General features: G+C 38.9%; 1 protein-coding gene across 8 annotated transcripts in view; it reads right to left on the bottom strand.

Moving 5' to 3' along the window:
- LOC122209881 (phospholipid-transporting ATPase ABCA3-like) overlaps nt 1–14,474 on the bottom strand; it is a 175,864-nt gene that overhangs the window by 104,763 nt on the left and 56,627 nt on the right. The gene's annotated exons all lie outside the window — the stretch shown is intronic.

Consider the following 14,474-nt stretch of genomic DNA (forward strand, 5'->3'; position numbering starts at 1 on the left):
CTTTCTCTGTATGACTTATTTCACTTAGCATAACACTCTCCAGTTCCACCCACGTTGCTATAAAAGGCCAGATTTCATTCTTTCTCATTGCCACGTACTAGTCCATTGTGTATATAAACCACAATTTCTTTTTTTTTTTCTTTTTTTTTTTTTTTATTTTTTAATATATGAAATTTACTGTCAAATTGGTTTCCATACAACACCCAGTGCTCATCCCAAAAGGTGCCCTCCTCAATACCCATCACCCACCCTGCCCTCCCTCCCACCCTGCCCTCCCTCCTACCCCCCATCAACCCTCAGTTTGTTCTCAGTTTTTAACAGTCTCTTATGCTTTGGCTCTCTCCCACTCTAACCTCTTTTTTTTTTTTTTTTTTCCTTCCCCTCCCCCATGGGTTTCTGTTATGTTTCTCAGGATCCACATAAGAGTGAAACCATATGGTATCTGTCTTTCTCTGTATGGCTTATTTCACTTAGCATCACACTCTCCAGTTCCATCCACGTTGCTACAAAAGGCCATATTTCATTTTTTCTCATTGCCACGTAGTATTCCATTGTGTATATAAACCACAATTTCTTTATCCATTCATCAGTTGATGGACATTTAGGCTCTTTCCATAATTTGGCTATTGTTGAAAGTGCTGCTATAAACATTGGGGTACAAGTGCCCCTATGCACCAGCACTCCTGTATCCCTTGGGTAAATTCCTAGCAGTGCTATTGCTGGGTTATAGGGTAGGTCTATTTTTAATTTTTTGAGGAACTCCACACTGTTTTCCAGAGCGGCTGCACCAGTTTGCATTCCCACCAACAGTGCAAAGGGTTCCCGTTTCTCCACATCCTCTCCAGCATCTATAGTCTCCTGATTTGTTCATTTTGGCCACTCTGACTGGCGTGAGGTGGTATCTGAGTGTGGTTTTGATTTGTATTTCCCTGATGAGGAGCGACGTTGAGCATCTTTTCATGTGCCTGTTGGCCATCTGGAGGTCTTCTTTAGAGAAGTGTCTATTCATGTTTTCTGCCCATTTCTTCACTGGATTATTTGTTTTTTGGGGGTGGAGTTTGGTGAGTTCTTTATAGATTTTGGATACTAGCCCTTTGTCGGATATGTCATTTGCAAATATCTTTTCCCATTCTGTTGGTTGCCTTTTAGTTTTTTTGGTTGTTTCCTTTGCATTGCAGAAGTTTTTTACCTTCATGAGGTCCCAATAGTTCATTTTTGCTTTTAATTCCCTTGCCTTTGGGGATGTGTCAAGTAAGAAATTGTTGTGGCTGAGGTGAGAGAGGTTTTTCCCTGCTTCCTCCTCTAGGGTTTTGATGGTTTCCTGTCTCACATTCAGGTCCTTCATCCATTTTGACTTTACCTTTGTGAATGGTATAAGAAAGTGGTCTAGTTTCATTCTTCTGCATGTTGCTGTCCAGTTCTCTCAGTACCATTTGTTAAAGAGACTGTCTTTTTTCCATTGGATATTCTTTCCTGCTTTGTCAAAGATGAGTTGGCCATACTTTTGTGGGTCCAATTCTGGAGTCTCTATTCTAATCCATTGGTCTATGTGTCTGTTTTTGTGCCAATACCATGCTGTCTTGATGATGACAGCTTTGTAGTAGAGGCTAAAGTCTGGGATTGTGATGTCTCCTGCTTTGGTCTTCTTCTTCAAAATTACTTTGGCTATTCGGGGCCTTTTGTGGTTCCATATGAATTTTAGGATTGCTTGTTCTAGTTTCGAGAAGAATGCTGGTGCAATTTTGATTGGGATTGCATTGAATGTGTAGATAGCTTTGGGTAGTATTGACATTTTGACAATATTTATTCTTCCAATCCATGAGCATGGAATGTTTTTCCATTTCTTTATATCTTCTTCAATTTCCTTCCTAAGCTTTCTATAGTTTTCAGCATACAGATCTGTTACATCTTTGGTTAGGTTTATTCCTAGGTATTTTATGCTTCTTGGTGCAATTGTGAGTGGGATCAGTTTCTTTATTTGTCTTTCTGTTGCTTCATTATTAGTGTATAAGAATGCAACTGACTTCTGTACATTGATTTTGTATCCTGCAACTTTGCTGAATTCATGCATCAGTTCTAGTAGACTTTTGTCGGAGTCTATCGGGTTTTTCATGTACAATATCATGTCATCTGCAAAAAGTGAAAGCTTGACTTCATCTTTGCCAATTTTGATGCCTTTGATTTCCTTTTGTTGTCCGATTGCTGATTGTTGTCTGATTTTGCTGTCTGATTGCTGATTCCAACACTATGTCAAACAACAGTGGTGAGAGTGGACATCCTTATCGTGTTCCTGATCTCAGGGGGAAAGCTCTCAGTGTTTCCCCATTAAGGATGATATTAGCTGTGGGCTTTTCATAAATGGCTTTTACGATGTTTAAGTATGTTCCTTCTATCCCGACTTTCTCGAGGGTTTTATTAAGAAATAATGCTGAATGTTGTCAAATGCTTTTTCTGCATCCATTGACAGGATCATATGGTTCTTTTCTTTTCTTTTATGATGTGATGTATCACACTGATTGATTTGTGAATGTTGAATGAGGCCTTCAGCCTAGAAATGAATCCCACTTGATCATGGTGAATAATTCTTTTTACAAGCTGTTGAGTTCAATTTGCTAGTATCTTATTGAGAATTTTTGCATCCATAATCATCAGGGATATTGGCCTGTAGTTCTTTTTTTTTTTTGCTGGGTCTCTGTCTGGTTTAGGAATCAAAGTAATACTGGCTTCATAGAATGAGTCTGGAAGTTTTCCTTCTGTTTCTATTTCTTGGAACAGCTTGAGAAGGATAGGTATTATCTCTGCTTTAGATGTCTGGTGGAATTCCCCAGGGAAGCCATCTGGTCCTGGACTCTTATTTGTTGGGAGACTTTAGATAACTGATTCAATTTCTTAGCTGGTTATGGGTCTGTTCAAGTTTTCTATTTCTTCCTGTTTGAGTTTTGGAAGTGTGTGGGTGCTTAGGAATTTGTCCATTTCTTCCAGGTTGTCCAATTTGTTGGCATATAATTTTTCATAGTATTCCCTGATAATTGCTTGTATTTCTGAGGGATTGGTTGTAATAATTCCATTTTCATTCATGGTTTTATCATTTGGGTCATCTCCCTTTGCTTTTTGAGAAGCCTGGCTAGAGGTTTATCAATTGTGTTTATTTTTTTAAAAAACCAACTCTTGGTTTCATTGATCTGCTCTACAGTTTTTTTAGATTCTATATTGTCTATTTCTGCTCTGATATTTATTATTTCTCTTCTTCTTCGGGTTTAGGGTGTCTCTGCTGTTCTGCTTCTATTTCCTTTAGGTGTGCTTTAGATTTTGTATTTGGGATTTTTCTTGTTTCTTGAGATAGGCCTGGATTGCAATGTATTTTCCTCTCAGGACTGCCTTCACTGCATCCCAAAGCATTTGGATTGTTGTATTTTCATTTTCATTTGTTTCCATATATTTTTTTAATGTCTTCTCTAATTGCCTGGTTGACCATTGGTTCTTTAGTAGGGTGTTCTTTAACCTCCATGTTTTTGGAGGTTTTCCAGACTTTTTCCTGTGGTTGACTTCAAGTTTCATAGCATTGTGGTCTGAAAGTGTGCATGGTATGATGTCAAGTCTTTTATACTTATGAAGGCTGGTTTGTGACCCAGTATGTGATCTGGAGAAGGTTCCATGTGCACTTGAGAAGAAAGTATATTCTGTTGCTTTGGGATGCAGTGTTCTAAATATATCTGTCAAGTCCATTTGATCCAATGTATCATTCAGGGCCCTTGTTTATTGATCCTGTGTCTAGATGATCTATCCCTTGTTGTAAGTGGAGCATTAACGTCCCCTGCAATTACCACATTCTTATCAATAAGGTTGCTTATGTTGTGATTGTTTTATATATTTGGGGGCCCCCGTATTCGGCGCATAGACATTTATAATTGTTATTTCTTCCTGATGGATAGACTCTGTAATTATTATATAATTCCGTTCTTCATCTCTTGTTACAGCCTTTAATGTAAAGTCTAGTTTGTCTGATATAAGTATGGATACTCCAGCTTTCTTTTGACTTCCAATAGCATGATAGATAGTTCTCCATCCCCTCACTTTCAATCTGAAGGTGTCTTCAGGTCTAAAATGAGTCTCTTGTAGACAGCAAATAGATGGGTCTTGTTTTTTTTTTTTTTGTTTTTTGTTTTTTATCCATTCTGATACCCTATGCCTTTTGGTTGGAGCATTTAGTCCATTTACATTCAGTGTTATTACTGAAAGATATGGGTTTAGAGTCATTGTGATGTCTGTAGGTTTCACGCTTTTAGTGAGGTCTCTGGTACTTTGTGGTCCTTGCAACATTTCACTAACAAAATCCCCCTTAGGATCTCTTGTAGGGCTGGTTTAGCGGTGATGAATTCCTTCAGTTTTTGTTTGTTTGGGAAGACCTTTATGTCTCCTTCTATTCTGAATGACAGACTTGCTGGGTAAAGTATTCTCGGCTGCATATTTTTTTCTATTGATCACATTGAATATTTCCTGCCATTCCTTTCTGGCCTGCCAAGTTTCAGTAGATAGGTCTGTCAATAGTCTTATAGGTTTCCCTTTATATGTTAGGGCCTGTTTATCCCTCGCTGCTTTCAGAATTTTCTCTTTATCCTTGTATTTTGCCAGTTTCACTATGATATGTCATGCAGAAGATCGATTCAAGTTACGTCTGAAAGAAGTTCTCTGTGCCTCTTGGATTTCAATTCCTTTTTCTTTTCCCAGATGAGTGAAGTTCTCAGCTATGATTTGTTCAAGTACACCTTCAGCCCCTTTCTCTCTTCTTCTTCTGGAATTCCTATGATACAGATATTGTTCTGTTTGATTGCATCAGTTAGTTCTCTAATTCTCCCCTCACTCTCCTGGATTTTTTTATCTTTTTCTCAGCTTCCTTTGTTCCATAATTTTATCTTCTAATTCACCTATTCTTTCCTCTGCCTCTTCAGTCCAAGCTGTGGTTGCCTCCATTTTTATTTTGCAGCTCATTTATAGCATTTTTTAGCTCCTCCCGAGTATTTCTTAGTTCCTTGATCCCTGTAGCAACAGATTCTCTGGTGTCCTCTATACTTTTTTCAAGCCCAGCAATTAATTTTATGACTATTATTCTAAATTCACTTTCTGTTATATTGTTTAAATATTTTTGATCAGTTCTTTAGCTGTCGCTACTTCCTGGAGTTTCTTTTGAGGAAAGTTCTTCCGTTCATCATTTTGGATAATCTCTGGGGTGGCATAGAACTGCAGGGCACTTCCCCTGTGCTGTCTGGAGTAACTTGTGTTGGTGGGTGGGTCTACAGTCAGACCTGATGTCTGTCCCCAGCCCACCACTGGGGCCAGAGTCAGACTGCTGTGTACCTTATCTTCCCCTCTCTGAGGGGCGGGACTCACTGTGGAGTGGTGTGGCTCCTCTCTGGGCTACTTGCACACTGCCAGGCTTGTGGTGCTGCTTTGATGGGATCTGTTGTGTTGTCCGGGTGGATCCGCAAGGTGAACAGGGGTAGGAGGGGCAGGCTCAGCTCGCTTTGCCATCGGTGGTCCCCTGTGGGAGGGGCCTTGCAGCACTGGGAGGGAGGCTGACCCGTCGGAGGGATGGATCCACAGAAGCACAGTGTTGGGTGTTGTCTGGTGCAAGCAGGTTAGGGGAACAGGTTCCCTTTGAGGTTTCGGCTGGCAGATGGGAGAGGGAGATGGTGCTGGCCAGGGCCTTTGTTCCCCGCTGAGCTGAGCTTTGTCTTCTGGGGCTCAGCAGCTCTCCCTCCTGGTATCCTCTTGTCCTCCTGCTCTCTGAGCAGAGCTGTTGACTTATAACATTCCAGATGTTAAGTACTGCTGGCTGTCAGAACTCATGCAGTCCAGCCCCTCCGCTTTTGCAAGCCAGACTCAGGGATTCCACCTTGCTGGGTGGGCTTCCCCTCCACTGCCATGGTTCCCTCCTGCCAGTCCGTGTAGCATGCACTGCCTCTCTGCCCTTCCTACCCTCTTCTGTTGGCCTCTTGTCTATGCTTGGCTCTGGAGAGTCCCTTCTGCTAGTCTTCTGGTGGTTTTCTGGGTTTTTAGGCAGGTGTGGGTGGAATTCAAGTGATCAGCAGGACGAGGTGAGCCCAGCCTCCTCCTACGCCGCCATCTTCCAAAAATTATTCATGCGCTTTTATGATTCCATTCAAATTTCAGTATTATTTGTTATAGTTTTGTGAAAATGCTATTTGCATTTTGACAGGGATTGCATTGAGCCTGTAGACTGCTTTGGGTAATGTGGACATTTTGACAATATTAATTCTTCTAACCCATGAGCATGGAATATCTTTCCATTTGTTTGTGTTATCTTTAATTTCTTTCATCAGTATTTTATTTTTTTCAGAGATATTTACAACTATTATATCCTCTGACTGATCCTGATCCTTTGACTGATCCCTTTATCATTATGTACTGTCTTGTTACAGTTTTTGTTTTAAAGTCTATTTTGTCAGACATAGTATTGCTAGCCTGGATTTATTTTTCACATTCATTTGCATGGTCAATGTTTTTCCATCCCTTCACTTTCAGTCTGTACGCATTTTTAGATCTGATGTGAGTCTCTTGTAGGAAGCATTATAGATGGGTCTTGGGTTTTTCCCCCCATTTTGATACTCTGTGTCTTTTGAGTGACATGGATTATGAGCATTTAGTCCATTTACATTTAAAGTAATTATTGATAGTTATGTAACTACTGCCATTTAAGATTTTGTTTTCTATTTTTTATTTTAAGTTTTGCTTTGTTCCTTTCTTCTCTTGCTTTTTCTCTGGTCAATGTGTATCTATAGTGTTTTGTTTGGCTCTATTTTTGTGTGTATCTATCACAGGTTTTGGGTTTGTGGTTACCATGAGATTTATATATAACATCATAATACCAGTTTATATTAATTTGATGGTCATTTAAGTTCAAACACATTTGAAAAAAACAAAGAAAATTGTTTTTTCTTTTTCCTTCTTTTCTGTCTTTAGTTTCTTATCCACATTCAAGTATATATTATTTTACATCTTTTTATTCATATTTTTCATATGCATAATTATGCATAATTATGGCCACTTTTGGACTTAAAGAAGTCCCTTTAACATTTCTTGTGAGGTTAGTTTAGTGGTGATTAACTCCTTTATCTTTTGTTTGAGAAACTCTATTATCTCTCTTTCAAATCTGAATGGTAATCTTACTGGGTAGAGTATTCTTGGCTGTAGGTTTTCTTTCTTTTTGGCACTTTCAATGTATCATACCATTGCCTTCTGGCTTACAAGATTTCTGCTGAAAAATAAGCTAGTAGTCTTATGGGTTTTCCCTTATAGGTAAATTTTTGTTTGTTTTTCTGATTTTAGGATTCTCTATCTTTAACCTTTGAAATTTTAATTATTATGTTCCATGGTGTAGACTTCCTTGTGTTCATCTTGTTTGGGACTCTCTGTACTTCTTGGACTTGGATGTCTATTTTCCTCCCTAGGTTATGGAAGTTTTCAGTTACTATTTCTTCAAATAAGTTTTCTACACTTCCTTCTTCTTCTCCTTTGACCCTAAAATGTTTTTGGGATGCTAATGTTTGTGGGGAAATAGATTCTACTTACATAAATGGGTTAGAAAAAAGCTTAGGGTGGAAAGCCACCACCATAGGACAAAAGTGCCCGAGGATAGCTAGCGAGATACTGTAATGGGATCACGAGTAACTTGTTATATCACCTGCAGGAAATTACTTTCCATCTGACGCCAATATACTATTGTACTTTGATCACAAACTCCACTTGCCCCCAGCCCATACCGTTTGCTTCCTACACAACTTAATGATTACCGTCTGATTCTTTTCTCCACATTCAACTGTGTAAGATCTTATTTTCTTCACGTTTACCACGTGGGTAATATCTTGTGGACTCAATAAATACAGAGATGAAACCACTGTTTGGGGCTCTTGTCTCCTCCCAGACATTAGCCTCTCTTGTTTTCATTTCTGCATCTGCTCTCTTGCTGGACAAGAGACAACTCCAGACTCATAGTCTACAACAAATGTTTGTTTGCTTTATATTGCCCAGGAAATCTCTTAATCTATCCTTATTTTAAAACATTATTTTCTGTTCAGCTTGTGTGCTTTCCATTACTCTGTCTTCCAGATTACTAGTATGTTTTTCTGAATCCTCTAATCTGTTGATTCCCTCTAGTGTTTTTTTAAATTTTAGTTACTGTATTCTTCAGCTTTGATTGGTTATTTTTAATATTTTCTTCTCTTTATTGGGAGTCTGAGTTCTTCCAATGGTATCTTCAGTCCAGTCAGTATCTTTATGGTAATTACTTAAAATTTTTTTGTCACATAGATTGCTTATCTCTATTTCATTTAATTGTTTTACTGAGGTTTTGTCTTGTTCTTTCCTTTGGACGATATTCCTCTATCTTCCCATTTTGCTTGACGTTCTGTGTTTGTTTCTATGGATTAGATGAAATGGCTACTTCTCCTAAAGTTACAGGAGTGGTCTTGTGTATGCTGACCCCCTATAGACTGTGTGCTTGGTGACTTTTAATGGCTGGCTGGAGCTGTGGCTGTACATGCTAGTTATATTTTGAACTGTGGCTTTTTACAGAGAATAAAGAAAAACTAAATAATTTTAAAAAGAAAAGAGATAAAAGATAAATAAGAAAAAAGAGAACAAAAAAGAAACAAAAAAATAACAAATTTTAGTATTATTTTTTCTACCTCTGTGAAAAATTCTAGTGGTATTTTGATAGGGATTGTATTGAATGTGTTGCTTTGGGTAGTATAGATGTTTTAACAATTTGTCCTACCAATCCATGAGCATGGGATGTTATTCCATTTCTTTGTGTCCCTTCAGTTTCTTTCATTAGTGTTTTGTAGTTTTCAGAATACAGATCTTTTACCTCTTTAGTTAGGTTTATTCCTAGGTATCTTATGGTTTTTGGTGCAATTATAAATGGAATAGATTCCTTGATTGCTATTTTTGCTGCTTCATATTTGGTGTATAGAAATGCAACAGATTGCTGTATGTTGATTTTGTATCATGTGACTTTATCGAATCATCCTATGACTTTGTGTATCAGTTCCAGCAATTTTTTTGGTAGAATCTTTTGGGTTTTCAATATAGGGTATCATGTCATCTGCGAATAATGGAAGTTTGACTTCTTCCTTGCTGATTTGGATGCCCTTTATTTTTGTTGTCTGTTGAGGCAAGGACTTCCAGTTCTATGTTAAATAACAGTGGTGAGAGGGGACACCTGTCTTATTTCTTAGCTGTGGGTTTTTTGTAGATAGCCTTTACTATATTGAGGTATGTTACCTCTATCCCTCCTTTGTTGAGGGTCTTTATCATGATTGGATGTTGTACTTTGTCAAAAGCTTCTTTTCTTCATCTATTGAGAAGATCATATGGTTCTTATCAATTCTTTTATTAATGTGGTATATCACATTGCTTGATTTGCAAATATTGAACCACCTTTGCAACCCAGGAATAAATCCCACTTGATTGTGATGATTCTTTTAATGTTCTGTTGGATTCAATTTACTAATATTTTATTGAGAATTTCTACATCCATGTCTATCAGGGATATTGGCCTATAGTTCTCTTTTTCAGTGGAATATTTGTGCAGTTTTGGAATCATGGTAACTTTGGACTTCTTACACCATACACAAAAAATGGATGAAAGATCTAACTGTGAGACAGAAAACCACAAAAGTCCTTCAGGGGAACACACCTCTTTGACATCGACCTCTTTGACATCAGCCATAGCAACTTCTTACTTGATATGTCTTATGAGGTAAGGGTAACAAAGCAAAAATAAACTTTTCATTGGGACCTCATCAAGATAAAAAGCTTCTGCACAGCGAAGGAAACAATAAACAAAACTAAAAGGCAACCTTCAGAATGAGAGAATATATTTGAAAATGACATATTTGATAAATAGTTAGTATCTAAAATCCATAAAGAACTTAACAAACTCAACACCCAAAAGACAAACAATTCAGGTAAGAAATGAGAAGAAGACTTGAATAGACATTTTTCCAAAGAAGACATCAAGGCAGCTAACAGACACATGAAAAGATGCTGAACATCACTCATCATTGGGAAATGCAAATCAAAACTACAATGAGATATCACCTCACACTAGCCAGACTGGATAAAACTAACAACACATGAAACACCAGGTGTTGGAGAGGATGCAGAGAAAGAGGAACCCTCATGCACTGTTAGAAATGCAAACTGGTGCAGCCATTCTGCAAAACAGTATTTAAAAAGTTAAAAATAGAACTACCTTATGAGCCAGCAATTACACTACTATGTATTTACCCAAAGGATAGAAAAATACTCATTTGAAGGGATATATGTACCCCTATGTTTATAGCAGCATTATCAACAGCCAAATTATGGAAAGAGCCCAATGTCCATCAACTGATGAATGTATAAAGAAAGGTGGTGTGTATATATATATATACACACACACAATAGAATATTACTCAGCCATCAAAAAGAATGAAATCTTGCCATTTGCATTGAAGTGGATGGAGCTAGAGAGTATTATGCTAAGTGAAGTAAGTCAAAGAAAGACAAATACTACATGATTTCACTCATATGTGGAAATTAAGAAACAAAACACGTGAACATAGGGGTGAGAAAAACAAGAGGCAAACCAGGAAACAGAGTTTTAACTATAGAGAACAAACTGAAGGTCCTGGAGGGGAGGTTGGTAGGAATGATGGGTTAATTCAGTGATAGGCATTAAGGAGGGCATTTGTTATGATAATCACTGGCTGTTGTATATAAGTGATTAATCACTAATTCTATATCTGAAACTAATACTACACTGTATGTTAATGAAAGGAATTTAAATAAAAACTTGAAAGAAAAAAAGATAAAAAATAAAAAATAAGACAAATTTTAATAAGTATAGAATGAAAATATTAAAAACTAACAACAACAAAACACAAAACTGCAGCTTGTTTTCTGTCCCTCAGCACCACAGAACAGCTGGCATGGGCTTGTGGGCCCTGGGCTCACTCAGGTTGCAAGCTCAACATGAGCCAAACCTTGCTCTGGTCTGGAGGTGGAGGTGGGTAAAAATGTTCCCAGAGTTCCTCAGTCCTTTTAAACCAAGGCTTTTTTTCCCCCTATGCCCAGTGTGACTGGGGCTGGTGTGAGAGTTTCAGGATCCTGATCAGAGGGACTGAGGAGTTTATGTTCTCATCCCACCTTGGAAGCCTGGACCAGAGCAGAGTCGGGATATCATGGCAAGTGGGTTGGTCATCTCGATGTGATCTTGATGTGATGTAGCTCCTCCACTGCTTAGCACAATTCTAGTGTTGCCTCTTTTATACGTAGTTGCCCTTTTAAACCGTGTGTGTGTGTGTGTGTGTGTGTGTGTGTTTTCCTGTGCCCAAGGACAGAAGGATCTATTGTTGGTCTCTCAGAACTACCCCGTCCCAGTGCTGTTCACAGAGTTGGGGGGGGGGGGTGTTCCCTTTGTTACCATGTCTCTGTCTCTCTTGCTGTTCTCTTGCCATTCTCCCTGCCTTAGGCTGGGAGCTGTTTAGTAGCTGTTTAGTCAGCCCTCAGTACTTCTTCAGGAAGAATTGTTCTATTAATAGGTATAATTGGTGTGTTCTGTGGAGGACGGAGTTTAGAGTCTTCTTATGTTACCATCTTGAACTGGAATTCCTTTATTCAACACTGTGGGTTCAACTTCGGACCATGGTTTTCTGATCTGGATCTTCTCTTTGATTAGATGCCACTTCAATTTCAACATCATCCATCATCAGGAGAGGCTAGGATTTCTCTAAACCAGTATCTGTCTCCTTTAAGTTTCATAATCCTTTCTTCTGTTTCTCTCTCTCCTCTCACATACACTACATTTTACTTAAGGCAACAAGAAGTCAGGCAGCTCCTTCACCAACTCACCTGAAAATATTTCATTTAACCAGCTCATTAGTAACATTTTCTGTTTCCCACATTACTGTTAAGTGATGGTGTTGACAGACTTTGTATCTTAAATAACAAGTACTTCTTTCCTCCCAGTTTTCAGTTAACAGTTCTTCACTTCCCTTTAGGCCTTCAAAGGCAACCATCTCCAAGATCACTAGGTTTCTGCTAACAGCCTACTGTAGGCCCTTTAGGCTTCCAGTGTCCCCTCACTTCCCAATCCTAAAACTACTCCCACATTTATTGGTTTTTTGTTATGGCAGCATCCCATTTTCAGGTACCAATATCTATTTATCTATTGCTCAGTAATAAATTACCCAAACTTAGTGACTTAAAACAATATTTATTTTTCCTCACAGTTTCTGGCCTCATAAACTCGGGACCTCTGGCTCAGGATTTGTCTTGATTTTGCATTCAAAATGTTGACAAGAGCTACAGTCATCTGAAAGGCTCACTGGGAGTGGAAGACCCCCTTTAAAAGTGACTCACTCAACTGGCTGGCAAGTTGGTTCTGGTTGTTGGAGAAAGGACTCAGTTAATCCCATGTGGGCCTCTTTTCAGTCATTTAGGCGACTGAGTATACTCACAGCATGGCAGTTGACTTAGCCAGAGTAAACAACCCAAGAGACCAAAGTGAAGCCTCAATGCATTTTATGACTTAGTCTTAGAAAGCAGTCATTTCACTTCTGCAGTCCTTGACTGCTCATACAGGTCAGGCCTATTCAAAGGCATGAAAATCAGGAGATGTGTGTCATTGAGGATCATCTTTGAGGCTGTCTACTACCTTTTGTGATATAATCTATGTTATTTTCCTAGTGGCTAGAAGGAGTTGTCTTGTGGGGTGGATCTTCAAGGAAGAGAGAAAGAAATCCTAGCCTTGAACAGGGAGGAGTGAACCATTTCTGCAGGCGAAGGGTTCAGGAGAAAATGGGACTTGAGATTTTTGCATCCTAGATTTCCTATCCTATGTCTCCATAGTCCATTCTCTCCAAATCAATGCCTTAATCCTGGGAGAGTAGACTTTCCTAAATTAAAATTTTAACTTTTTCTAAAGCTTGCTATTCTTATGATTAAGTCTATGGCTTAGTTCTCAGCTTTTCTGCTCTTGGGTGCTGGAAATGAAAATCTCTTCATGTGCTTCCTGGAAGGCTGACTAGATTTCAGTTAGCCTCCGATGGTTAATCATAGACAGCCTTTAATTTTCTGTCTCCAGTCTATCAGTTCCCCCCAAAACAGCCACCCATCCCATGGTACCTATAATTACTTCACCCATATTTTTCACATGCTTGATACATGACACCAACTAATGGGTTTCTTTCCCTGGAATACATCCCAGTTCAACACCTATGGACACTGCACTGCTACCTTGTATCTCATCATCTGCTTTCTCAGTCCACTCAGGTACCAACTATCCCTAATTAAGTTCCCTGGGAAGTACACTCTAAGACAGAAGTTAGTATCCAGGAAGTTTACAAAAGATGGAAATTAGCATGGAGGAGTGTTCCTGAGATCAACATCTGAGTGAAGACAAGAAGGTTTGGGAGAGAGAATAGTTGGGCCAACTCCTCAAGGAAATGCATTTGATTCTGTGTGAGGTGACTCTGTTCAGGTGCGGTTATTGTTGGAGAGGGTGGCCAGTATCCACAGTGGCCATGTTTTCAGAGAGTTCAAATGAATAACTTACCCAAAGTGTTTTTCCTCCCCCACTTATTCTTTAATTACTGTATCATCACCCTATTTGTTTTCCCAATGGCATTGACTGTATGCTGTAATTACCCTGTTTGTTCACTTCTCAACCCACTTTCATTCATACTAGAATGTAAGCTCCTTGAGAGCATGGGTCTAATCTGGATTTTTCATCACATATATCCCCAGTGTCAATAATGAATGAATGAATGAATGAATGGAGTGATACATAGAAGGACCTTGGTTCTTCTGGGCATTTTCATGAGAATCTGAAGGAGTCACATCAGAGTGGCTTCTCAGGGAAAATCTGGTAGGAAAATTATGAAGAGAGAAATAAGGGGGGCCAAGGTAACTACAGCTGGGGAAAATGGTCACAGACCATGTGTTCCTTAGGTCAACACCCTCCAGCCCTAATCTACACTGATATCCACAAAAATGTTGGATGTGACTACATTTCCTGAGAAAACCAGGGAGAAGAGTGAGTTTTGCATTTGGGTTGATGTAACCCAAACAGAGAAAGCATATAGCATACTGGAGGCAAAGGGTACGACAAGAGTATACTCATCTCCAAATTTAGCTGAATTAGCATGGAGGGCTTTGGGTTTCCATAGGCTGTGGGGTTAAGAGTTCAAACCAAGCTTAGGTAGACCTTTGAGAGGCAACGGAATGACAGCCAATACAGGTTACCTGAATACTACATGCCTACAGTTGGTGCAGATAAATTAAGAGATTAAAAGCCCTCCCTTGATGAACTCCTTGACAGGGGAAAGATTACACAATAGATAAATGCAAAGTATTTATGAACAGAAATTAATGCTTACACACTCAAATCATTCATCTCCAATAGACTC

The sequence above is a fragment of the Panthera leo genome, chromosome E3 (genome assembly GCF_018350215.1).
Source record: "Panthera leo isolate Ple1 chromosome E3, P.leo_Ple1_pat1.1, whole genome shotgun sequence".
NCBI classification, from domain to species: Eukaryota; Metazoa; Chordata; class Mammalia; order Carnivora; family Felidae; genus Panthera; species Panthera leo.